The sequence below is a fragment of the Mobula birostris genome, unplaced genomic scaffold, assembly GCF_030028105.1.
Source record: "Mobula birostris isolate sMobBir1 unplaced genomic scaffold, sMobBir1.hap1 scaffold_3593, whole genome shotgun sequence".
NCBI classification, from domain to species: Eukaryota; Metazoa; Chordata; class Chondrichthyes; order Myliobatiformes; family Myliobatidae; genus Mobula; species Mobula birostris.
Genome location: NW_027276666.1, coordinates 1 through 13,416, shown reverse-complemented (window position 1 = coordinate 13,416; position 13,416 = coordinate 1).

The following is a 13,416-nucleotide window of genomic DNA, read 5'->3' as shown; positions in this document are numbered from 1 at the left end:
CACTGAAATCATAAGAAACGTCCATTAAGGTGTTTTAAATACGAGCGCTCCCCAACACTCACGTCACACAGCCACCCCCCCCCCCGAGCGCCTGACATCCCACTTGGGTAACCCACACCGGGATCTTCCCTCACGTGCGCCGTACCCTACGTCACCCACGCGCTGCAGTGCTCGAGTTTGGTCGGCTTAACGGCTGAGCAACCAATCACGTGACCACGCCTCCCCCACCGCTGAAAACCAAAGCTTCAGGATCTGCGAAATATTTCCAATGGTGTAAAGGAATGTCAATCACTGGTTACAACCAATAGCAGAAGCGGACCAGCCGAGAGGGCGGTACCCCCGCAGAATCCGTCTTCCGTTTTGGCGTCGATCTCTCCGTCAAAGCGAACAAATCACAAAGTAAATGTCCCGTTTTCTGACATTTCCATTTCCCTCTGAGGGAAGTTGGGCCGTTTGTGAAGCGTCTCCTCTGGCCGGAGTCTAATATATCGCCGAGAGGTAGGAGGAGACATGCGAAGGCGTGAGGTATCGACAAGGAGCTCGGAGACCCCGGCCTTGTGTATCTGGATCCTGTCGGATGGCCGGCAGGTGGTCAGAGTGGATCCCTCAGCCCGTCCCTCCGACCCTCAGCACTCACACACCCCGTCCCGTTTACTCTCTGTGCACCCATGACCGTCTCTCCGACCCTCAGCACGCTCATACACCCCGTCCCCTTTACTCTCTGTAACCCGTGACCGTCTCTCCGACCCTCAGCACACTCACACACACCCCGTCCCCTTTACGCTCTCTGTGCAGCCATGACCGTCTCTCCGACCCTCAGCACACTCACACACACCCCGTCCCCTTTCATCTATGTGCACCCGTGACTGTCTCTCCGACCCTCAGCACACTCATACACCCCGTCCCATTTACTCTCTGTGCACCCAAGACAGTCTCTCCGACCCTCAGCACACTCACGCACACCGTCCCCTTTACTCTCTGTGCACCCATGACCGTCTCTCCGACCCTCAGCACACACACACACACCCTGTCCCCTTTACTCTCTGTGCACCTGTGACCGTCTCTCCGACCCTCAGCACACACACACACACCCTGTCCCCTTTACTCTCTGTGAACCCGTGGCCATCTCTCTGACCTCAGCACACCCCTACACACCCGTCCCCTTTACTCTCTGTGCACGCGTGACTGTTTCTCCGACCCTCAGCGCACACACACACACCCACACCCCGTCCCCTTTACTCTCTGTGCACCCATGACCGTCTCTCCGACCCTCAGCACCCTCACACACACCCCGTCCCCTTAATCTCTGTGCACCCGTGACCGTCTTTCCGACCGTCAGCACACTCACACACACCCCGTCCCCTTTACTCTCTGTGCACCCGTGACCGTCTCTCCAGACCTCAGCACACTCACACACCCCGTCCCCTTTACTCTCTGTGCAGCCATGACTGTCTCTCTGACCGTCAGCACACTCACACACACCCCGTTCCCTTTACTCTCTGTGCACCTGTGACCGTCTCTCCGACCCTCAGCACACTCGCACACCCCGTCCCATTTACTCTATGTGCACCCATGACAGTCTCTCCGACCCTCAGCTCACTCACAAACACACCCCGTCCCCTTTACTCTCTGTGCACCCATGACTGTCTCTCCGACCGTCAGCACACTCACACACACCCCGTCCCCTTTACTCTCTGTGCACCCCTGACCGTCTCTCCGACCCTCAGCACACTCACACACACCCCGTCCCCTTTACTCTCTGTGCACCCCTGACCGTCTCTCCGACCTTCAGTACACAATCACACACACCCCGTCCCCTTTACTCTCTGTGCAGCCATGACTGTCTCTCTGACCGTCAGCACACTCACACACACCCCGTCCCATTTACTCTATGTGCACCCGTGACAGTCTCTCCGACCCTCAGCTCACTCACAAACACACCCCGTCCCCTTTGCTCTCTGTGCCCCCATGACCGTCTCTCCGACGCTCAGCACACTCACACACACCCCGTCCCCTTTACTCTCTGTGCACCCGTGACCGTCTCTCCGACCCTCAGCACACACACACACCCCATCCCCTTTACTCTCTGTGCACCCGTGACTGTCTTTCCGACCCTCAGCACACTCACACACCCCGTCCCCTTTACTCTCTGTGCACCCGTGACCGTCTCTCCGACCCTCAGCACACTCACACACCCCGTCCCCTTTACTCTCTGTGCACTCGTGACCGTCTCTCCGACACTCAGCACTCACACACACACCCCGTCCCCTTTACTCTCTGTGCACTCGTGACCGTCTCTCCGACACTCAGCACTCACACACACACCCCGTCCCCTTTACTCTCTGTGCACCCGTGACCGTCTCTCTGACCCTCAGCACACTCACACACACCCTGTCCCCTTTACTCTCTCTGCACCCGTGACCGTCTCTCCGACCCTCAGCACACTCACACACACTCTGTCCCATTTACTCTCTGTGTACCCGTGACCGTCTGTCTGACCCTCAGCATACTCACACACACACACCCTGTCCACTTTCTTCTCTGTGCACCCATGACCATCTTTCCGACCCTCAGCACACTCACACACACCGTCCCCTTTACTCTCTGTGCACCCGTGACCGTCTCTCCGACCCTCAGCACACACACACACACACACACACACACACACACACACACCGTCCCTTTTACTCTCTGTGCACCCGTGACGATCTCTCCGACCCTCAGCACACACTCACACACACCCCGTCCACTTTACTTTCTGTGCACTCGTGACTGTCTCTCCGACCCTCAGCACACACACATACCCCGTCCCCTTTACTCTCTGTGCACAGATGACCATGTCGAAGACCCTCAGCACACTCACACACACTCCGTACCCTTTACTCTCTGTGCACACGTGACCGCCTCTGCGACCCTCAGCACACACACACACACACCCCGTCCCCTTTACTCTCTGTGCAGCCGTGTCCGTCTCTCCGACCGTCAGCACACTCACACACACACCCTGTCCCATTGACTCTCTGTGCACCCATGACCGTCTCTCCGACCGTCAGCACACTCACACACACCCCGTTCCCTTTACTCTCTGTGCACCCGTGACCGTCTCTCCGACCCTCAGCACACTCGCACACCCCGTCCCATTTACTCTATGTGCACCCATGACAGTCTCTCCGACCGTCAGCTCACTCACAAACACACCCCGTCCCCTTTACTCTGTGTGCACCCATGACCGTCTCTCCGACCCTCAGCACACACACACACCCCGTCCCCTTTACTCTCTGTACACCCGTGACTGTCTTTCCGACCCTCAGCACACTCACACACCCCGTCCCATTTACTCTCTGTGTACCCGTGACCGTCTCTCTGACCCTCAGCACACTCACACACACCCCGTCCCCTTTACTCTCTGTGCACCCATGACTGTCTCTCCGACCGTCAGCACACTGACACACACCCCGTTCCCTTTACTCTCTGTGCACCCGTGACCGTCTCTCGGACCCTCAGCACACTCGCACACCCCGTCCCCTTTACTCTCTGTGCAGCCATGACTGTCTCTCTGACCCTCAGCACAGTCACACACACCCCGTCCCCTTTACTCTCTGTGCACCTATGACCGTCTCTCCGACCCTCAGCGCACTCGCACACACTCTGTCCCCTTTACTCTCTGTGTACCCGTGACCGTCTCTCTGACCCTCAGCACACTCACACACACCCCGTCCCCTTTACTCTCTGTGCACCCATGACTGTCTGTCCGACCGTCAGCACACTCACACACACCCCGTTCCCTTTACTCTCTGTACACCCGTGACTGTCTCTCCGACCCTCAGCACACTCACACACACTGTCCCCTTTACTGTCTGTGCACCCGTGACCGCCTCTCCGACTCTCAGCACACACTCACACACACCCTGTCCCCTTTACTCTCTGTGCACCCTTGACCGTCTCTCTGACCCTCAGCGCACTCGCACACACCCCGTCCCCTTTACTCTCCGTACACCTGTGACCGTCTCTCGGACCTTCAGCACACACACACACACACACCCTGTCCCCTTGACTCTCTGTGCACCCATGACTGTCTCTCCGACCGTCAGCACACTCACACACACCCCGTCCCCTTTACTCTCTGTGCACCCCTGACCGTCTCTCCGACCCTCAGCACACTCACACACACCCCGTCCCCTTTACTCTCTGTGCACCCGTGACTGTCTTTCCGACCCTCAGCACACTCACACACCCCGTCCCCTTTACTCTCTGTGCACCCGTGACCGTCTCTCTGACCCTCAGCACACTCACGCACACCGTCCCCTTTACTCTCTGTGCACCCATGACCGTCTCTCCGACCCTCAGCACACACACACACACCCTGTCCCCTTTACTCTCTGTGCACCTGTGACCGTCTCTCCGACCCTCAGCACACACACACACACATCGTCCCCTTTACTCTCTGTGAACCCGTGGCCATCTCTCTGACCTCAGCACACCCCTACACACCCGTCCCCTTTACTCTCTGTGCACGCGTGACTGTTTCTCCGACCCTCAGCGCACACACACACACCCACACCCCGTCCCCTTTACTCTCTGTGCACCCATGACCGTCTCTCCGACCCTCAGCACCCTCACACACACCCCGTCCCCTTAATCTCTGTGCACCCGTGACCGTCTTTCCGACCCTCAGCACACTCACACACACACCGTCCCCTTTACTCTCTCTGCACCCATGACCGTCTCTCCGACCGTCAGCACACTCACACACACCCCGTCCCCTTTACTCTCTGTGCACCCATTACCATCTCTCCAGACCTCAGCACACTCACACACCCCGTCCCCTTTACTCTCTGTGCAGCCATGACTGTCTCTCTGACCGTCAGCACACTCACACACACCCCGTTCCCTTTACTCTCTGTGCACCTGTGACCGTCTCTCCGACCCTCAGCACACTCGCACACCCCGTCCCATTTACTCTATGTGCACCCATGACAGTCTCTCCGACCCTCAGCTCACTCACAAACACACCCCGTCCCCTTTACTCTCTGTGCACCCATGACTGTCTCTCCGACCGTCAGCACACTCACACACACCCCGTCCCCTTTACTCTCTGTGCACCCCTGACCGTCTCTCCGACCCTCAGCACACTCACACACACCCCGTCCCCTTTACTCTCTGTGCACCCCTGACCGTCTCTCCGACCTTCAGTACACAATCACACACACCCCGTCCCCTTTACTCTCTGTGCAGCCATGACTGTCTCTCTGACCGTCAGCACACTCACACACACCCCGTTCCCTTTACTCTCTGTGCACCTGTGACCGTCTCTCCGACCCTCAGCACACTCGCACACCCCGTCCCATTTACTCTATGTGCACCCGTGACAGTCTCTCCGACCCTCAGCTCACTCACAAACACACCCCGTCCCCTTTACTCTCTGTGCACCCATGACCGTCTCTCCGACGCTCAGCACACTCACACACACCCCGTCCCCTTTACTCTCTGTGCACCCGTGACCGTCTCTCCGACCCTCAGCACACACACACACCCCATCCCCTTTACTCTCTGTGCACCCGTGACCGTCTCTCCGACGCTCAGCACACTCACACACCCCGTCCCCTTTACTCTCTCTGCACCCGTGACCGTCTCTCCGACCCTCAGCACACTCACACACCCCGTCCCATTTACTCTCTGTGTACCCGTGACCGTCTGTCTGACCCTCAGCATACTCACACACACACACCCTGTCCACTTTCTTCTCTGTGCACCCATGACCATCTTTCCGACCCTCAGCACACTCACACACACCGTCCCCTTTACTCTCTGTGCACCCGTGACCGTCTCTCCGACCCTCAGCACACACACACACACACACACACACACACACACACACACACACACCGTCCCTTTTACTCTCTGTGCACCCGTGACGATCTCTCCGACCCTCAGCACACACTCACACACACCCCGTCCACTTTACTTTCTGTGCACTCGTGACTGTCTCTCCGACCCTCAGCACACACACATACCCCTTCCCCTTTACTCTCTGTGCACCCATGACCGTGTCTCCGACCCTCAGCACTCTCACACACACCCCGTCCCCTTTACTCTCTGTGCACCCGTGACTGTCTCTCCCACCCTCAGCACACTTACAGACCCTATCCCCTTTACTCTCTGTGCACAGATGACCATGTCGAAGACCCTCAGCACACTCACACACACTCCGTACCCTTTACTCTCTGTGCACACGTGACCGCCTCTGCGACCCTCAGCACACACACACACACACCCCGTCCCCTTTACTCTCTGTGCAGCCGTGTCCGTCTCTCCGACCGTCAGCACACTCACACACACACCCTGTCCCCTTGACTCTCTGTGCACCCATGACCGTCTCTCCGACCGTCAGCACACTCACACACACCCCGTTCCCTTTACTCTCTGTGCACCCGTGACCGTCTCTCCGACCCTCAGCACACTCGCACACCCCGTCCCATTTACTCTATGTGCACCCATGACAGTCTCTCCGACCGTCAGCTCACTCACAAACACACCCCGTCCCCTTTACTCTCTGTGCACCCATGACCGTCTCTCCGACCCTCAGCACACACACACACCCCGTCCCCTTTACTCTCTGTACACCCGTGACTGTCTTTCCGACCCTCAGCACACTCACACACCCCGTCCCATTTACTCTCTGTGTACCCGTGACCGTCTCTCTGACCCTCAGCACACTCACACACACCCCGTCCCCTTTACTCTCTGTGCACCCATGACTGTCTTTCCGACCCTCAGCACACTCACACACCCCGTCCCATTTACTCTCTGTGCACCCGTGACCGTCTCTCCCACCCTCAGCACACACACACACACACACACACACACACACACACACACATATACATAAACACACACACACACACACACACCCCCCGTCCCCTTTACTCTCTGTGCACCCGTGACGGTCTCTCTGACCCTCAGCGCGCACACACACACACACACACCACACACACACACACACACACACACACACACACACACACCGTCCCCTTTACTCGCTGTGCACCCGTGACCATCTCTCCAACCCTCAGCTCACTCACACACATCCCGTCCCCTTTACTCTCTGTGCACCCGTGACTGTCTCTCTGACCCTCAGCACACTCACACACACCCCGTCCCCTTTCATCTATGTGCACCCGTGACTGTCTCTCTGACCCTCAGCACACTCATACACCCCGTCCCATTTACTCTCTGTGCACCCATGACAGTCTCTCCGACCCTCAGCACACTCACGCACACCGTCCCCTTTACTCTCTGTGCACCCATGACCGTCTCTCCGACCCTCAGCACACACACACACACACCCCGTCCGCTTTACTCTCTGTGCACCCACGACCGTCTCTCCGACCCTCAGCACACTCACACACACCCCGTCCCCTTTACTTTCTGTGCACCCCTGACCGTCTCTCCGACCGTCAGTACACAATCACACACACCCCGTCCCCTTTACTCTCTGTGCACCCGTGACCGTCTCTCCAGACCTCAGCACACTCACACACCCGTCCCCTTTACTATCTGTGCACCCGTGACCGTCTCTCCGACCCTCAGCACACACTCACACACACCCCATCCCCTTTACTCTCTGTGCACCCGTGACCATCTCTCTTTCCCTCCGCACACACACTCACCCCGTCCCGTTTATTCTCTGTGCACCCGTGACCATCTCTCCGACCCTCAGCGTGCGCGTGCGTACACACACACACACACACACACACACACACACACACACACACACACACACACACACACACACACACACACACACACCCCGTTCCCTTTACTCTCTGTACACCCGTGACCGTCTCTCCGACCCTCAGCGCACTCGCACACACCCCGTCCCCTTTACTCTCCGTACACCCGTGACCGTCTCTCGGACCTTCAGCACACACACACACACACCCTGTCCCCTTGACTCTCTGTGCACCCATGACTGTCTCTCCGACCGTCAGCACACTCACACACACCCGTCCCCTTTACTCTCTGTGCACGCGTGACTGTTTCTCCGACCCTCTGCGCACACACACACACCCACACCCCGTCCCCTTTACTCTCTGTGCAGCCATGACCGTCTCTCCGACCCTCAGCACCCTCACACACACCCCGTCCCCTTAATCTCTGTGCACCCGTGACCGTCTCTCCGACCCTCAGCACACACACACACACATCGTCCCCTTTACTCTCTGTGAACCCGTGGCCATCTCTCTGACCTCAGCACACCCCTACACACCCGTCCCCTTTACTCTCTGTGCACGCGTGACTGTTTCTCCGACCCTCAGCGCACACACACACACCCACACCCCGTCCCCTTTACTCTCTGTGCAGCCATGACCGTCTCTCCGACCTTCAGCACCCTCACACACACCCCGTCCCCTTAATCTCTGTGCACCCGTGACCGTCTTTCCGACCCTCAGCACACTCACACACACACCGTCCCCTTTACTCTCTCTGCACCCATGACCGTCTCTCCGACCGTCAGCACACTCACACACACCCCGTCCCTTTACTCTCTGTGCACCCCTGACCGTCTCTCCGACCTTCAGTACACAATCACACACACCCCATCCCCTTTACTCTGTGCAGCCATGACTGTCTCTCTGACCGTCAGCACACTCACACACACCCCGTTCCCTTTACTCTCTGTGCACCTGTGACCGTCTCTCCGACCCTCAGCACACTCGCACACCCCGTCCCCATTTACTCTATGTGCACCTGTGACAGTCTCTCCGACCCCTCAGCTCCACTCACAAACACAGCCCGTCCCCTTACTCTCTGTGCACCCATGACCGTCTCTCCGACGCTCAGCACACTCACACACACCCCGTCCCCTTTACTCTCTGTGCACCCGTGACCGTCTCTCCGACCCTCAGCACACACACACACCCCGTCCCCTTTACTCTCTGTGCACCCGTGACTGTCTTTCCGACCCTCAGCACACTCCACACACCCTGTCCCCTTTACTCTCTGTGCACCCGTGACCGTCTCTCTGACCCTCAGCACACTCACACACACCCGTCCCCTTTACTATCTGTGCACCCATGACCATAATCCGACCCTCAGCACACTGACATACCCCGCTCCATTTACTCTCTGTGCACCCACGACCGTCTCTCCGACACTCAGCACTCACACACACATCCCGTCCCCTTTACTCTCTGTGCACTCGTGACCGTCTCTCCGACGCTCAGCACACTCACACACACCCTGTCCCCTTTACTCTCTGTGCACACGTGACCGCCTCTGCGACCCTCAGCACACACACACACACCCCGTCCCCTTTACTCTCTGTGCAGCCGTGTCCGTCTCTCCGACCGTCAGCACACTCACACACACACCCTGTCCCCTTGACTCTCTGTGCACCCATGACCGTCTCTCCGACCGTCAGCACACTCACACGCACCCCGTTCCCTTTACTCTCTGTGCACCCGTGACCGTCTCTCCGTCCCTCAGCACACTCGCACACCCCATCCCATTTACTCTATGTGCACCCATGACAGTCTCTCCGACCGTCAGCTCACTCACAAACACACCCCGTCCCCTTTACTCTCTGTGCACCCATGACCGTCTCTCGACCCTCAGCACACACACACACCCCGTCCCTTTACTCTCTGTGCACCCATGACCGTCTCTCCGACGCTCAGCACACTCACACACACCCGTCCCCTTTACTCTCTGTGCACCCGTGACCGTCTCTCCGACCCTCAGCACACACACACACCCGTCCCCTTTACTCTCTGTGCACCCGTGACCGTCTCTCCGACCCTCAGCCACACACACACCCCATCCCCTTTACTCTCTGTGCACCCGTGACTGTCTTTCGACCCTCAGCACACTCACACACCCCGTCCCCTTTACTCTCTGTGCACCCGTGACCGTCTCTCCGACCCTCAGCACACTCACACCCCGTCCCTTTACTCTCTGTGCACTCGTGACCGTCTCTCCGACACTCAGCACTCACACACACACCCCGTCCCTTTACTCTCTGTGCACTCGTGACCGTCTCTCCGACACTCAGCACTCACACACACACCCCGTCCCCTTTACTCTCTGTGCACCCGTGACCGTCTCTCTGACCCTCAGCACACTCACACACACCCTGTCCCCTTTACTCTCTCTGCACCCCGTGACCGTCTCTCCGACCCTCAGCACACTCACACACACTCTGTCCCATTTACTCTCTGTGTACCCGTGACCGTCTGTCTGACCCTCAGCATACTCACACACACACACCCTGTCCACTTTCTTCTCTGTGCACCCATGACCATCTTTCCGACCCTCAGCACACTCACACACACCGTCCCCTTTACTCTCTGTGCACCCGTGACCGTCTCTCGACCCTCCAGCACACACACACACACACACACACACACACACACACACCGTCCCTTTTACTCTCTGTGCACCCGTGACGATCTCTCCGACCCTCAGCACACACTCACACACACCCCGTCCACTTTACTTTCTGTGCACTCGTGACTGTCTCTCCGACCCTCAGCACACACACATACCCCGTCCCCTTTACTCTCTGTGCACAGATGACCATGTCGAAGACCCTCAGCACACTCACACACACTCCGTACCTTTACTCTCTGTGCACACGTGACCGCCTCTGCGACCCTCCAGCACACACACACACACACCCCGTCCCCTTTACTCTCTGTGCAGCCGTCCGTCTCTCCGACCGTCAGCACACTCACACACACACCCTGTCCCATTGACTCTCTGTGCACCCATGACCGTCTCTCCGACCGTCAGCACACTCACACACACCCCGTTCCCTTTACTCTCTGTGCACCCGTGACCGTCTCTCCGACCCTCAGCACACTCGCACACCCGTCCCATTTACTCTATGTGCACCCATGACAGTCTCTCCGACCGTCAGCTCACTCACAAACACACCCCGTCCCCTTTACTCTGTGTGCACCCATGACCGTCTCTCCGACCCTCAGCACACACACACACCCGTCCCCTTTACTCTCTGTACACCCGTGACTGTCTTTCCGACCCTCAGCACACTCACACACCCCGTCCCATTTACTCTCTGTGTACCCGTGACCGTCTCTCTGACCCTCAGCACACTCACACACACCCCGTCCCCTTTACTCTCTGTGCACCCATGACTGTCTCTCCGACCGTCAGCACACTGACACACACCCCGTTCCCTTTACTCTCTGTGCACCCGTGACCGTCTCTCGGACCCTCAGCACACTCGCACACCCCGTCCCCTTTACTCTCTGTGCAGCCATGACTGTCTCTCTGACCCTCAGCACAGTCACACACACCCCGTCCCCTTTACTCTCTGTGCACCTATGACCGTCTCTCCGACCCTCAGCGCACTCGCACACACTCTGTCCCCTTTACTCTCTGTGTACCCGTGACCGTCTCTCTGACCCTCAGCACACTCACACACACCCCGTCCCCTTTACTCTCTGTGCACCCATGACTGTCTGTCCGACCGTCAGCACACTCACACACACCCCGTTCCCTTTACTCTCTGTACACCCGTGACTGTCTCTCCGACCTCAGCACACTCACACACACTGTCCCCTTTACTGTCTGTGCACCCGTGACCGCCTCTCCGACTCTCAGCACACACTCACACACACCCTGTCCCCTTTACTCTCTGTGCACCCTTGACCGTCTCTCTGACCCTCAGCGCACTCGCACACACCCCGTCCCTTTACTCTCCGTACACCTGTGACCGTCTCTCGGACCTTCAGCACCACACACACACACACCCCTGTCCCCTTGACTCTCTGTGCACCCATGACTGTCTCTCCGACCGTCAGCACACTCACACACACCCCGTCCCCTTTACTCTCTGTGCACCCTGACCGTCTCTCCGACCCTCAGCACACTCACACACACCCCGTCCCCTTTACTCTCTGTGCACCCGTGACTGTCTTTCCGACCCTCAGCACACTCACACACCCCGTCCCCTTTACTCTCTGTGCACCCGTGACGTCTCTCTGACCCTCAGCACACTCACGCACACCGTCCCCTTTACTCTCTGTGCACCCATGACCGTCTCTCCGACCCTCAGCACACACACACACACCCTGTCCCCTTTACTCTCTGTGCACCTGTGGACCGTCTCTCCGACCCTCAGCACACACACACACATCGTCCCCTTTACTCTCTGTGAACCCGTGGCCATCTCTCTGACCTCAGCACACCCCTACACACCCGTCCCCTTTACTCTCTGTGCACGCGTGACTGTTTCTCCGACCCTCAGCGCACCACACACACACCCACACCCCGTCCCCTTTACTCTCTGTGCACCCATGACCGTCTCTCCGACCCTCAGCACCCTCACACACACCCCGTCCCCTTAATCTCTGTGCACCCGTGACCGTCTTTCCGACCCTCAGCACACTCACACACACACCGTCCCCTTTACTCTCTCTGCACCCATGACCGTCTCTCCGACCGTCAGCACACTCACACACACCCGTCCCCTTTACTCTCTGTGCACCCGATTACCATCTCTCCAGACCTCAGCACACTCACACACCCCGTCCCCTTTACTCTCTGTGCAGCCATGACTGTCTCTCTGACCGTCAGCACACTCACACACACCCGTTCCCTTTACTCTCTGTGCACCTGTGACCGTCTCTCCGACCCTCAGCACACTCGCACACCCCGTCCATTTACTCTATGTGCACCCATGACAGTCTCTCCGACCCTCAGCTCACTCACAAACACACCCGTCCCCTTTACTCTCTGTGCACCCATGACTGTCTCTCCGACCGTCAGCACACTCACACACACCCCGTCCCCTTTACTCTCTGTGCACCCCTGACCGTCTCTCGACCCTCAGCACACTCACACACACCCCGTCCCCTTTACTCTCTGTGCACCCCTGACCGTCCTCTCCGACCTTCAGTACACATCACACACACCCCGTCCCCTTTACTCTCTGTGCAGCCATGACTGTCTCTCTGACCGTCAGCACACTCACACACACCCCGTTCCCTTTACTCTCTGTGCACCTGTGACCGTCTCTCCGACCCTCAGCACACTCGCACACCCCGTCCCATTTACTCTATGTGCACCCGTGACAGTCTCTCCGACCCTCAGCTCACTCACAAACACACCCCGTCCCCTTTACTCTCTGTGCACCCATGACCGTCTCTCCGACGCTCAGCACACCACACACACCCCGTCCCCTTTACTCTCTGTGCACCCGTTGACCGTCTCCGCCCTCAGCACACACACACACCCCCATCCCCTTTACTCTCTGTGCACCCGTGACCGTCTCTCCGACGCTCAGCACACTCACACACCCGTCCTCTCGTTACTCTCTCTGCACGTCGACCGCTCTCCGACCCTCAGCACACTCACACCACCCCGTCCCCATTTAACTCTCTGTGTACC